This window comes from Chrysemys picta, chromosome 4 (genome assembly GCF_011386835.1).
Source record: "Chrysemys picta bellii isolate R12L10 chromosome 4, ASM1138683v2, whole genome shotgun sequence".
Lineage (NCBI taxonomy): Eukaryota > Metazoa > Chordata > Testudines > Emydidae > Chrysemys > Chrysemys picta.
In genome coordinates, this window is record NC_088794.1 from 1,342,907 (window position 1) to 1,357,105 (window position 14,199).

Genomic DNA, 14,199 nt, shown 5'->3' on the forward strand with positions numbered 1-14,199 from the left:
GGTGGGGGTGGGGAATAGGGGATGGGTGCAGGGGATACTAGGGGTCACAAGGGTACAGGGTGGGGGTGGGGAATAGGGGATGGGGTGCAGGGGATACGAGGGGTCACAAGGGTACAGGGTGGGGGTGCAGAATAGGGGATGGGGTGCAGGGGATACAAGGGGTTACAGGGGTACAGGGTGGGGTGCAGGGGATACAAGGGGTTACAGGGGTACAGGGTGGGGGGGAATAGGGGATGGGTGCAGGGGATACGAGGGGTCACAGGGGTACAGGGTGGGGGTGGGGAATAGGGTGCAGGGGATACGAGGGGTCACAAGGGTACAGGGTGGGGGTGGGGAATAGGGGATGGGGTGCAGGGGATACGAGGGGTCACAGGGGTACAGGGTGGGGGTGGGGAATAGGGTGCAGGGGATACAAGGGGTTACAGGGGTACAGGGTGGGGTGCAGGGGATACAAGGGGTTACAGGGGTACAGGGTGGGGGGGAATAGGGGATGGGTGCAGGGGATATGAGGGGTCACAGGGGTACAGGGTGGGGGTGGGGAATAGGGGATGGGTGCAGGGGATACGAGGGGTCACAGGGATACAGGGTGGGGGTGGGGATTAGGGGATGGGGTGCAGGGGATACAAGGGGTTACAGGGATACAGGGTGGGGTGCAGGGGATACAAGGGGTTACAGGGGTACGGGGTGGGGTGCATGGGGGGTACTCACAGTTGGCTCTGGTCAGCACCATGAAGCTGTTGGGGGGGACACAAGGTGGGGGTCTGTGGGGGGCAGAGGAGATGCCATTAGAGCCAGGCAAGGTCCCCCCTCAGCACCTGCCAGATACCCCCAGGGAGACCCCCTGCCCCCCCCAAACTCACCCCAAGGGAGCCCCCCTATGCCCAGACCCCCCTGCCCCCTGGCCAATCCCAGCCCTTAACACCCCACCCCACTGTCCCACCCTTCGCCCCTCCCCCGGGGACCCCAAGCCCCTGCTGGGCAGCTCCCTCGTTGTGCGCCAGACAGACAGACATGGGGACAGACGGACTCACTTGTACTCGTAGTCCCCGACCGCCTGGGCTCCGTGGGCTGGCGAGAGAGCAGGGCGCAGCGTTAGGGGTGGGGGCAGGGGGGGTCCGTCCCACTCTGCTCCTGCGGGGGATGGGAGAGATTGAGGGGACAGGACCCCCCATGGTGGCCCAGCACAGGGGAGGGGGCTGGTGTGGGGTCTGGAGGGGAGCAGGGTGTATGTTGGGGGGGCTCAGGGGGGAGGAACGTGTGGGGGTTTCCCTGGGGGGAGCAGGGTGTTTGTGGGAGGGTTCTGGGGGGGGAGCAGGGGTGGGGGCAAGGGGGTACCTGGGGGGGGCAGAAAGGCATGGGGGGCAGGTGAATGTCACGCTGCCCCCATGGCTGGAGCTGGGGCAGCCCATGTGCAGCCCCCCAGGCCCGGGCCACGCTGTATGGGGGCGGGGGGGGCACTGGACTTACCAGGAGAGCCCGTGTCCCGGCAGCCGATGCAGAGAGCCGTGGCCAGCACCGCCGGGAGAACCAGCACGAAGGCCCAGAGCACCCCGGCCAGAGAGACGGCATCCATCGCACCTGGGGGGGGGAGAGGGAGTTAGGGGGGACCCCGGCCAGAGAGACGGCCTCCATCGCACCTGGGGGGGGGAGAGGGAGTTAGGGGGGACCCCGGCCAGAGAGACGGCCTCCATTGCACCTGGGGGGGGGGGAGAGAGAGTTAGGGGGACCCCAGCCAGAGAGACAGCCTCCATTGCACCTGGGGGGGGGAGAGGGAGTTAGGGGGGACCCCGGCCAGAGAGACGGCCTCCATTGCACCTGGGGGGGGAGAGAGGGAGTTAGGGGGACCCCAGCCAGAGAGACGGCCTCCATTGCACCTGGGGGGGGGGAGAGAGAGAGTTAGGGGGACCCCCGGCCAGAGAGACAGCCTCCATTGCACCTGGGGGGGGGAGAGGGAGTTAGGGGGGACCCCGGCCAGAGAGACGGCCTCCATCGCTCCTGCGGGGGGAGAGGGAGTTAGGGGGACCCCCGGCCAGAGAGATGGCCTCCATTGCACCTGGGGGGGGGGAGAGAGAGTTAGGGGGACCCCCGGCCAGAGCGACTGCCTCCATCGCACCTGGGGGGGGGAGAGGGAGTTAGGGGGGACCCCGGCCAGAGAGACGGCCTCCATCGCTCCTGCGGGGGGAGAGGGAGTTAGGGGGACCCCCGGCCAGAGAGATGGCCTCCATTGCACCTGGGGGGGGGGGGAGAGAGAGTTAGGGGGACCCCCGGCCAGAGCGACTGCCTCCATCGCACCTGGGGGGGGGAGAGGGAGTTAGGGGGGACCCCGGCCAGAGAGACGGCCTCCATCGCACCTGGGGGTGTGGGGGAGGGGAGCCAGGACTCCTGGGTTCTCTTCCCAGCTCAGGGAGTGGATGTCACGGAGTGTGGGGGACACAGGGCCCTGCGCTCCCGGCTTCCTGCGATTCACCATGACTCTCAGCCAGCCAGTAAAGCAGAAGGTTTATTTAGACGACAGGAACACAGTCCAAGACAGGTCTTGCAGGTACACACAAGAGGACCCCCCTGAGTTAGGTCCATTTTGGGGTCGCAGGGCCCCACAGCCCCCTTGGGAGGTCAGAGCCCTGTCTGTAGGGTTACCATACGTCCTCTTTTTCCCGGACATGTCCGGCTTTTCGGCATTCAAACCCCCATCCGGGGGGAATTGCCAAAAAGCCGAACATGTCCGGGAAAATGGCGGCTCTGCTCCTCCCCGACTCTTCGGCTCTGTTTAAGAGCCGGGCTGCCCGAGCGCTACCGGCTTCGGGCAGCCCCCATGCCTCCAGACCCTGCGCCGCCGGAGCCCGGGAGGGGAAGTGCCCGGCCGGGGGCGCAGGGTCCGGAGGCATAGGGGGCTGCTCAAAGCCCGAGCGCTACCGGCTTCACGGTTTGCCGGGCAGCCTCCAGACCCTGCGCCCCCGGCTGGGCACTTCCCCTCCCGGGCTCCAGTTGCGCTGGGCAAGCGCCGGCCGGGGGCGCAGGGTCTGGGGGCTGCCCGGCAAACCGTGAAGCCGGTAGCGCTCGGGCAGCCCTTTTCGCGTGGCTGGGAGTGGGAGGGAGGAGGGGGCGGAGTTGGGGTGGGGCTAGGGGTGGGAAAATGGGCGGGGCCAGGGCCCGTGGAGGGTCCTCTTTTTTTATTTATGAGATATGGTAACCCTACCTGTCTGGGCTCCCCTCCATTACACCAGCCAGCTCCTGACAACTCCAACTCCCTCCAGCATCTCTCACCCAGCCACTCCTGGCTCCTCCCCCAGCCTTTGTTCAGTTTCCCGGGCAAAGGTGTCACCTGGCCTCCAGCCCCTTCCTGGGTTCTCATGTTACATGCTCAGGTATTCTCCTTCGGTCAGTCTCCCCTTCCCCAATGCAGACCATCCTAGCCAAACTCCCCTGCCTTCCCAGCCAACACTCCCCACTCAGCATTCAAAGGCCACATTAAGAACAGTCCCAGTTCGTCACGGGGAGACTGAACTGAGCGGGGTCACTTCAGCCAGTGACCCGGGGAAGTTCGAATCTACCCCCATTCCCGTGGATGCCCCCGCATCCCTCCCATTCCTGAGTGGGAATTACACCAGGCCCCTCCAGTTTCACGCCCCCCCTTACGTCGATGGCACTTGTAGTTCGCATGTGGGAGCGTTTATGTGGCCCGTGTCCTTTTCCCACCCCAATACCCCTGGGGTTCCAACTGGGCTGGGGTCTTCTCCCAGCGCTCCAGTCTGGAGGTCGCTGATTCGGGTTCTCTTGGTTCAGAGCCGCCCTTTTTACCCTGGCCACCCTCTCGAAAGGCTCCTCTATGCTGGGTGTGACGAACTGGGACTGTTCTTACTGTGGTGTGTGAATGCTGACAGGGGAGTGTGACTAGGATGGTCTGCATCGGGGGATGGGAGCCGGCCCAAGGGAACATACCTGAGCTTGTAACATGAGAACCCAGGAGGGGGTTGGAGGTCAGGTGACTCCGGGGCCCGGGAAACCGAACAAAGGCTGTGGGAGGGGTCGCTGAAGCCAGAGTGCTGGAAGCAGGCTGGAAGGAGGCTGGAGAGATGGCTGGGAGGCAGAGATGGCTCTGACCCCCCAAGGGGGGTGGGCTGGCATGCCCTGGGACCCCAAGCTGGACCTAACTGAGGGGGGCCCTGTTGTCTGTGCCTGCAAGACCTGTCTTGGACTGTATTCCTGTCATCCAAATAAACCTTCTGCTTTACTGGCTGGCTGAGAGTCATGGTGAATCGCAGGAAGCCGGGGGTGCAGGGCCCTGAGTCCCCCAATACTCCGTGACAACTGGTGGCAGCGGTGGGATCTACTGCACCCCGTGGACGGCGCTTCCTGCAGTAAGTGACTGGGGAGCAGTAAAACGAAGGGGGATTGACGGGGACCAGGCCTGCTGAAGAGTGGGAGAGAGACGGTTATTACCCCTGGGAGTGTGTGACCAGCGAGAAGGACTTTTGCAGTAACAGGGTCCCCCGGGGGGATCGCAGCGAGTGGTCCCAGGGGCGGAGGAGTCTGCAGCTCGACCCTGGCAGAGAGGTGGTGACCTCGAGAAGGGCTGGCACACTAGGGGTCCCCCTGGGAACTGTGGGGAGCTGTGAGCACACAGGCCGGTGAGTGGCCAGCAGGAAGATGTATGCCAAGCGGCTTAAGAGCGACCTGGTGGAGCTGTGCAAGCAGAGGCGGCTGCGCATTGGGAGGTTCACCAAAGAACAGCTCATTGCCCAGCTAGAGGCGGAAGATCGCGCGAATGAACCGATCCCTGTGTCTCAGGGAAGCAGCCTGGCAAATGCAGCGCAGGCACCAGTGTCTGTCCCAGCTGGGAGTGGTCAGCCGGCTGCTGAGGGCTTCCCGAGACCCCTCCTTCCTATGCCTAGGGGAAGGGTGGGGAGGAGCCCAGCAAATACCGAAGGCGCCGTGGCCCCCCCGGCCAGCAGGGGACCCTCCCGGCGAAGCTCGCCGGCCAGCAGAGGATCCTCCCGGCGACGTTCGGCATCCGGGGAGCGGAATTGGCTGGAATGGGAGAAAGAGCTAAAACTGAGAGAGCTGGAGGATCGTGAACAACAGAGACAGCATGAAGAGAGACAGCATCAGCGTGAAGAGAGACAGCGTCAGCATGAACGGGAGGAGAAAGAGAGACAGAGACAGGAGAATGAGAGACAGCGTCAGCATGACCTGGAACTGGCGAGATTGAAGGGCAGCGAACCCCCGGCTGCGGTGAGTGAGGGGGGACCCAGGACTGCACGGAGCTTTGATAAGTGCATCATGGCCCCATACAAGGAGGGGGAGGACATGGATGACTTCCTGGAGGCCTTTGAGACGGCCTGCGAGCTGCACCGGGTTGATCCCGCGGACAGACTCCGGGTCCTTACCCCCTTACTGGACCCCAAATCCGTGGCATTGTACCGCCAACTGGGAGAGGCAGAGAAAGGGGACTACGAACTATTCAAAAAGGCCCTGCTACGTGAGTTTGGGCTGACTCCTGAGATGTACCGGGGAAGGTTCCGGAGTCAAGATAAAACCCCTGAGATCTCATATCTGCAACTAGCCGTCCGCATGGAAAGATACGCCAGCAAGTGGGCTGGTGGGGCCCAGACGAAGGAGGACCTGATTAAACTGCTGGTACTGGAGCAACTGTATGAGCGGTGCCCATCCGACCTGAGGCTGTGGTTGGTGGACAGAAAGCCAGAGAACCCGCGACACGCCGGGCAGCTGGCTGATGAGTTTGTAAAGAGCCGGTCAGGGGGTGGCAGGGAGGAGCCCCAAAGGAACAGGCCCGCCGTGATGCAGAGAGAGAGTCACCCTGGGACCTCCCAAAGAGGGAATATGGGGAATCCCCTCCCACAGGGAATGCCCAGCGTCAGGGACAACCGACCGGCTCGAGGGGACCCACAGGACATGAGCTGCTATTACTGCGGCCGAAGAGGCCACGTTCGGGCCCAGTGCCCCAAGCTCAAGGACAGACTGAGCAGACCGAACCCGCATAGGGTTAACTTGGTAGAGGCCCAGACGGACGAGGGGCAGGCTTCTCACGCAAGAGGGGCTGGCAGCTTATCAACTGCTCAAGAGAGAGAAGGGCCCCAGGCCAGCTCCTCTAGGGGGCTGGATGCCCCAGACTCAGGGTTTTTGGTTTATACGGTGGGCGCGGGGCTGTCCCTCCGGAGAGAGTACCTTGTTCCCCTGGAGGTGGATGGGAGGAAGGTCAATGGATACTGGGATACGGGCGCAGAGGTGACGCTGGCCCGGCCCGAGGTGGTGGCCCCAGATCAGGTGGTGCCCAACTCCTACCTGACCCTGACGGGGGTGGGCGGAACACCAGTCAAAGTGCCCGTGGCAAGGGTACACCTGAAGTGGGGGGCCAAGGAGGGCCCCAAGGATGTGGGGGTACACCCGTATTTGCCCACTGAGGTATTGATGGGGGGGGACCTGGAGAACTGGCCAAGCAACCCCCAAAAGGCACTGGTTGTGACCCGCAGTCAGAGCCGGCGAGGGGCCCTGCGCCCTGGCCTTGGGGGGGGTGCCTTGCCTGAGGCGCAGGACCCTAACCTAGTGGGGAGGGAACGCCCAGGGACGCGGCTCAGGGAGGCTGCAGCTTCGGACCCAGCGGGCGAGAAAGAGCAGGTGGCCATCCCTGTCCCAGCTGCTGAGTTCCAGGCCGAGTTACAGAGAGACCCCTCCTTGCGGAAGATAAGGGACCTGGCCGACCTCAATGCGGTACAGACCATGGAACGAGGTGGCCGGAAAAGGTTCCTGTGGGAGAAGGGGTTCCTGTACCGAGAATGGGCTCCCCCAGGGAAAATGGAGTCAGGGGGGATCAGGAGGCAGCTGGTGGTACCCCAGAAGTATCGCCGCCAGCTGCTGTGCCGGGCCCATGACATTCCCCTCTCAGGGCACCAGGGAACCTGGCGTACCCAGCAGAGGCTGCTACGGAGCTTTTACTGGCCTGGGGTCTTTGTTACTGTCCGACAGTACTGCGGATCCTGTGACCCCTGTCAGAGGGGGAGGAAGGCCTGGGACAAGGGGAAAACAGCTTTAGGACCCTTGCCCAGCATAAAGGATCCTTTCCAGAGGGTGGCCAAGGTTAAAAGGGCGGCTCTAAACCAAGAGAGCCCAAAGCACAGACCTCCAGACTGGAGCGCTGGGAGAAGACCACAGCCCAGTTGGAACCCCAGAGGTATGGGGGTGGGAAAAGGGCACAGGCCGCATAAACCTTCCCACATGCGAACTGCGAGTGCCATCAAGCACCCCGACCTAAGGGGGGGCGTGGAACGGAAGGGGCCTGGTGTAACTCCCACCAAGGAACTGGAGGGATGCGGGGGCATCCATGGGAACGGGGGTAGGTTCGAACTTCCCCAGGTCACTGGCTAAAGTGACCCTGCTCAGTTCGGTCTCGAAGGGGGGAGAGATGTGACGAACTGGGACTGTTCTTACTGTGGTGTGTGAATGCTGACAGGGGAGTGTGACTAGGATGGTCTGCATCGGGGGATGGGAGCCGGCCCAAGGGAACATACCTGAGCTTGTAACATGAGAACCCAGGAGGGGGTTGGAGGTCAGGTGACTCCGGGGCCCGGGAAACCGAACAAAGGCTGTGGGAGGGGTCGCTGAAGCCAGAGTGCTGGAAGCAGGCTGGAAGGAGGCTGGAGAGATGGCTGGGAGGCAGAGATGGCTCTGACCCCCCAAGGGGGGTGGGCTGGCATGCCCTGGGACCCCAAGCTGGACCTAACTGAGGGGGGCCCTGTTGTCTGTGCCTGCAAGACCTGTCTTGGACTGTATTCCTGTCATCCAAATAAACCTTCTGCTTTACTGGCTGGCTGAGAGTCATGGTGAATCGCAGGAAGCCGGGGGTGCAGGGCCCTGAGTCCCCCAATACTCCGTGACACTGGGCAAGGGTCCTAAAGCTGTTTTCCCCTTGTCCCGGACCTTCCTCCCCCTCTGACAGGGGTCACAGGATCCGCAGTACTGTCGGACAGTAACAAAGACCCCAGGCCAGTAAAAGCTCCGTAGCAGCCTCTGCTGGGTACGCCAGGTTCCCTGGTGCCCTGAGAGGGGAATGTCATGGGCCCGGCACAGCAGCTGGCGGCGATACTTCTGGGGTACCACCAGCTGCCTCCTGATCCCCCCCAACTCCATTTTCCCTGGGGGAGCCCATTCTCGGTACAGGAACCCCTTCTCCCACAGGAACCTTTTCCGGCCACCTCGTCCCATGGTCTGTACCGCATTGAGGTCGGCCAGGTCCCTTATCTTCCGCAAGGAGGGGTCTCTCTGTAACTCGGCCTGGAACTCAGCAGCTGGGACAGGGATGGCCACCTGCTCTCTCTCGCCGGCTGGGTCTGAAGCCGCAGCCTCCCTGATCCGTGTCCCTGGGTGTTTCCTCCCCACCGTTGTCAGGGCGCAGTGCCCCTCGCCAGCTCTGGCTACAGGTTATGACCAGGGCACCCTGGGGGTTGCTTGGCCAGTCCTCAAGGTCCCCCCCCATTAACACCTCAGTGGGCAAATGGTGGTGCACCCCCACTTCCTTGGGGCCCTCCTTGGCCCCCCACTTCAGGTGTAACCTCGCCACGGGCACCTTGAATGGGGTCCCACCCACCCCCGTCAGGGTCAGGTAGGTGTTGGGCACCACCTGATCTGGAGCCACCACCTCGGGCCGGGCCAGCGTCACCTCTGCGCCCGTATCCCAGTATCCATTGACCTTCCTCCCATCCACCTCCAGGGGAACAAGGCACTCGCTCCGCAGGGACAGCCCCGCGCCTACCGTATAAACGGAGAACCTTGAGTCCAGAGCATCCAGCCCCCAAGAGGAGCTGTCCTGGGCCACTCCTCCCTCCTGAGCCGTTGGGAAGCTGTCAGCCCCACTTGCCTGGGCCGTTTTTTCCTTGTCCAGCTGGGTCTCTACCAAGTCGACCCTCTGTGGGTTCGGTCTGCTCAGTCTGTCCTTGAGCTTGGGGCACTGGGTCCGTATGTGGCCTCTCTGGCCACAGTGATAACAGCCCATGTCCCGTGGGTCCCCTCGAGCCGGTCGGTTGGTCCTGACACTGGGTGTTCCCCTTGGGAGAGGGTTCGCCATGTTTCCCCTTTGGGAGGTTCCAGGGTCACTCTCTCTCTGCGTCGTGACGGGCCTGTTCCTTTGGGACTCCTCCCTGTTATCCCCTGCCCGACTGTTCACAAACTCGTCGGCCAGCTGGCCTGCGTGCTGTGGGTTCTCTGGCTTTTGGTCCATCAACCATTGCCTCAGGTCGGATGGGCACTGCTCATACAGTTGCTCCAGTACGACTAGGTCAAGCAGGTCCTCTATAGTTTGGGTCCCAGCTGTCCACTTGCGGGCATACCCCCTGCGCCCGGTTGGCTAGTTGTAGGTATGTGACCTCACGGGTTTTACGCTGACTCCGGAACCTTTTCCGGTACATCTCAGGGGTCAGCCCAAACTCGCGGAGCAGGGCCTTTTTGAACAGTTCGTAGTCCCCTGTCTCCGCCCCTTTCAGTCGGCTGTACACCTCCCTGGCTGTGGGGTCCAGTGAGGGGATGAGAAACTGGAGCCTGTCTGCAGGGTCAACCTGGAGCAGCTCGCAGGTATTCTCAAAGGCCGTCAGGAAGGTATCCATGTCCTCCCCCTCCTTACGCTGGGCCAGGAAGCACTTATCAAAGCTCTTTGCAGTCTTGGGTCCCCCCCTCGCTCACCGCAGCCGGGGCCCCACTGCTCCTCAGCCTGGCCAGTTCCAGCTCATGCTGACCTTGGTTCTCCTTCTCTTCCCGCTCCTGCTGACGTTGTTTCTTTTTATGCTGACGCTTTTTCCATTCTTTTCGCTTCTGCTTTAGTTCTTGCTTCCTTAACTCAAGCTTGTCTCATTTTCCATTCATATTCCAGCCGCATCCGTTCCAGGGACGGGGAGCTCCGCCGGGACGATCCCCTGCTGGCCGCCGGGGTCAGGGTGCCCTCGGTATTCGCTGGGCTTCCCCCAACCCCTCCCCTAGGTATAGGTAGGCAGGGTCTCGGGATATCCTCGGCAGCAGTCTGACCCCTCCCAGCCATGTCAGGCCCCGGGGCCCACGCTGCATCCGCCGGGCGGCTTCCCTCAGGAACAGGGCTCGGTTCATCCAAGCGATCCCTCTCCTCCAGCTGGGCAATGAGCTGTTCTTTGGTGGACCTCCCAATGCGCAGCCCCCTCTGCCCGCACAGCTCCACCAGGTCGCTCTTAAGGCGTTTAGCATCCATCCTCCTGCTGGCCACTCGCCGGCCTGTGCTCTCCGCTTTCCACCGTTCCAGGGGGACCCCGAGTGTGCCAGCCCCTCTTCAGGTCACCACCTCTCTGCCAGGGTCGAGCTGCAGACTCCTCCGCCCCGGGACCGCTCGCTGCGCCCCCCCCCGGGGGACCCTGTTACTGCAACAGTCCTTCTCTCTGGTCACACACTCCCAGGGGTGAATCGCCCCCTGAAATTGTCTCTTTCTGACTCTTCAGCCCACCTGGTCCCCGTCGATCCCCCTTCGTTTTACTGCTCCCCAGTCACTTACTGCAGACAGCACCGTCCACGGGGTGCAGTAGATCCCACCTCTGCCACCAGTTGTCATGGAGTGTGGGGGGACACAAGGCCCTGCACCCCCGGCTTCCTGCGATTCACCATGACTCTCAGCCAGCCAGTAAAGCATTTAAAGACCACATTAAGAACAGTCCCAGTTCGTTACAGTGGGGTTTAGTATTTAGGGGAGGGGCTGGGAACCCCAAATTCTGGGTTCTCTCCCAGACTCTGGGAGGGGAGTGGAGCTTGGTGGGTTAGAGCAGGGTGGGCGAGTCTGGGAGCCAGGACTCATAGAAGATCAGGGTTGGAAGGGACCTTAGGAGGTATCTAGTCCAACCCCCTGCTCAAAGCAGGACCAACCCCAACTAAATCATCCCAGCCAGGGCTTTGTCAAGCCTGACCTTAAAAACCTCCAAGGAAGGAGACTCCACCACCTCCCTAGGTAACCCATTCCAGTGCTTCACCACCCTCCTAGTGAAATAGTGTTTCCTAATATCCAACCTAAACCTCCCCCACTGCAACTTGAGACCATTACTCCTTGTTCTGTCATCTGCCACCACTGAGAACAGTCTAGAGCCATCCTCTTTGGAACCCCCCTTCAGGTAGTTGAAGGCTGCTATCAAATCCCCCCTCATTCTTCTCTTCTGCAGACTAAATAACCCCAGTTCCCTCAGCCTCTCCTCATAAGTCAATTTTTCCACATCCTTCTTGTAGTGTGGGGCCCAAAACTGGACACAGTATTCCAGATGAGGCCTCATCAATGTCGAATAGAGGGGAACGATCACGTTCCTCGATCTGCTGGCAATGCCCCTACTTATACAGCCCAAAATGTCATTAGTCTTCTTGGCAACAAGAGCACACTGTTGACTCAGATCCAGCTTCTCGTCCACTGTGACCCCCAGGTCCTTTTCTGCAGAACTGCTGCCTAGCCATTCAGTCCCTAGTCTGTAGCAGTGCATGGGATCTCTCCAGATTCCTGGGTTCTGTCCCCGGCTCTGGGAGGAGAGTGGGGGCTGGTGGTTAGAGCAGGGGGGGCTGGGAGCCAGGACTCCTGGGTCCGTTCCCCAGCTCTGGGAGGGGAGTGGGGGCTGGTGGTTAGAGCAGGGGGGTCTGGGAGCCAGGACTCCTGGGTTCTCTCCCCAGCTCTGGGAGGGGAGTACGGGCTGGTGGGTTGGAGCAGGGGCTGAGAGCCAGGACTCCGGGGTTCTCTCCCCAGCTCTGGGAGGGAAGTGCGGGCTGGTGGGTTAGAGCAGGGGCTGGGAGCCAGGACTCCGGGGTTCTCTCCCCATCTCTGTGAGGAGAGTGGGGGCTGGTGGGTTAGAGCAGGGGGGGCTGGGAGCCAGGACTTCTGGGTTCTCTCCCTGGCTCTGGGAGGGGAGTGCGGGCTGGTGGGTTGGAGCAGGGGCTGGGAGCCAGAACTCCGGGGTTCTCTCCCAGTCTCTGTGAGGAGAGTGGGGGCTGGTGGGTTGGAGCAGGGGGGACTGGGAGCCAGGACTCCTGGGTTCTCTCCCCAGCTCTGTGAGGGGAGGGGAGGGGGCCTGGTGGGTTGGAGCAGGGGGGCTGGGAGCCAGGACACCTGGGTTCCATCCCTGGCTCTGCCGCTGCCCGGCTGTGATATCTGCACCAGGCCCTCGACCCTTGAGCCTGGCATCACTGAGCCCGTCTCTCGCGGGGTCTGTGCAGCGCCCAGCGCGCCGGGTCCCAGGCTTGGCTGATGGTGGGACCGGATCCTGCCGGTTGCTGGGGGGCGAGGCTGAGTCACCGGGGTGGGGGAGGCCGGATCTGCTGCTGCAGCAGGTGGGTGGAGGGAGCGGGGCTGCTGGCTTAGGCGCCGCTCGGCTCCATCTCTGCAGCTGCGGTTTCCACCCCAGCGGCGCCCAGCTCTCGCTGCAGCTGCCGCCCCCGGGGAGCCTCGGCTGGGGCCTGCACCAAGCTCCCGGCAAAGCAGCCGCAGCGGGGCCCAGCTCACACGCAGGCCAGGCCCCTGCGCCAGAGACCCCGGGGTGCGCCAGGCTCCCGCTGCCCCAGCCGTCTGCACCATCCCCACGCACGCCAGAGTCACGCCTCTCTTATTGTCCCTTATTATAATAGGACCTACCCAAACTCCCTGGGCTCTGCCCAGTTGCTCCTCCCCCACTGCCCAGATCAAAGGCCCATGAGTTCAGGTGCTGCCCAGACACAGAGGAAGAGACAGTCCCAGCCCCACAGCATTCGCAGCCCAAAACACACAAAGGGTGAGAAAGGAAACTGACGCTCTGCTGGGAGCAGGGACCAGCCCCAAGGCACACAGATAGAACCCAGGAGTCCTGGCTCCCAGCCAGGCCCCAGTCCCCTCCCAGAGCTGGGGAGAGAACCCAGGAGTCCTGGCTCCCAGCCCCCCCTGCTCTAACCCACCAGCCCCCACTCCTCTCCCAGAGCCCGGGAAAGAACCCAGGAGTCCTGGTTCCCAGCCCTCCCCCCACTCCCGTCCCAGAGCTGGGGAGAGAACCCAGGAGTCCTGGCTCCCAGCACCCCCTGCTCTAACCCACCAGTCCCCACTCCCCTCCCAGAGCCGGGGAGAGAACCCAGGAGTCCTGACCCCCAGCCTCCCCTGCTCTACCCACTAGACCCCCCACCCCCGAACCATGACAGAACCCGGAGTCCTGGCTCCCAGTCACGACCCCCATCCTGCGCCTGTCCCAGTCCCCATGTGTCAGAGGGGCACAGCCCCACACAGGGCTGGACGCGTCTCCCTGGCAGGCCCCCATCCAGGCCAGGCCCTGCCAGTGCCGCTCCTGCAAACAGGCCCTGGCCGGACAGCCTGAGCCCTGGAGCGTGGCCAAGGGGCGACCACAAACCACCGGGTCGGTTAGGGGCGGAAACCGGCAGCGCTTGGGAACTCACTCGAGAGGAACCGGGCGGGGGGGTGGTAGGGGAGCTGGAGAACAAGATGGGGGGGACCCCCATCAAGGTCAGGATTGAGGGGCACCAGCAGGAGTAGGGTGGGGAGACCAGGGCTGATGGGGGCACTGGAGAGGTGGGGGGGAAGTGGGGGAGCCCAGGGCTAATGGGGGCTGTGGGTCGGGGTTGAGGGGCACTGGAAGGGGGGGCAGTGGGGGAGCCCAGGCCTAACAGGGGCTGTGGGTAGGGGTTGAAGGGTACTGGAGAGGTGGGGGGGAGCAGTGGGGGAGCCCAGGGCTAATGGGCGCTGTGGGTTGGGGTTGAGGGGCAGTGGAGAGGTGGGGGGGGCAGGGGGGAGCTCAGGGCTAACGGGGCTGTGGGTCGGGGTTGAGGGGCACTGGAGAGGTGGGGCGGCCAAGGGGGAGCCCAGGGCTAACAGGGGCTGTGGGTCGGGGTTGAGGGGTACTGGAGAGGTGGGGGGGGAGCAGTGGGGGAGCCCAGGGCTAACAGGGGCTGTGGGTCAGGGTTGAGGGGCACTGGAGGGGGGGCAGTGGGGGAGCCCAGGGCTAAAGGGGCTGTGGATTGGGGTTGAGGAGCACTGGAGGTGGGGGGGAGCAGTGGGGGAGCCAAGGGCTAAAGGGGGCTGTGGGTCAGGGTTGAGGGGCACTGGAAGGGGGGGCAGTGGGGAGCCCAGGGCTAACAGGGGCTGTGGGTTGGGGTGAGGGGTACTGGAGGTGGGGGGGAGCAGTGGGGGAGCCCAGGGCTAATGGGGGCTGTGGAGAGATGGGGGGG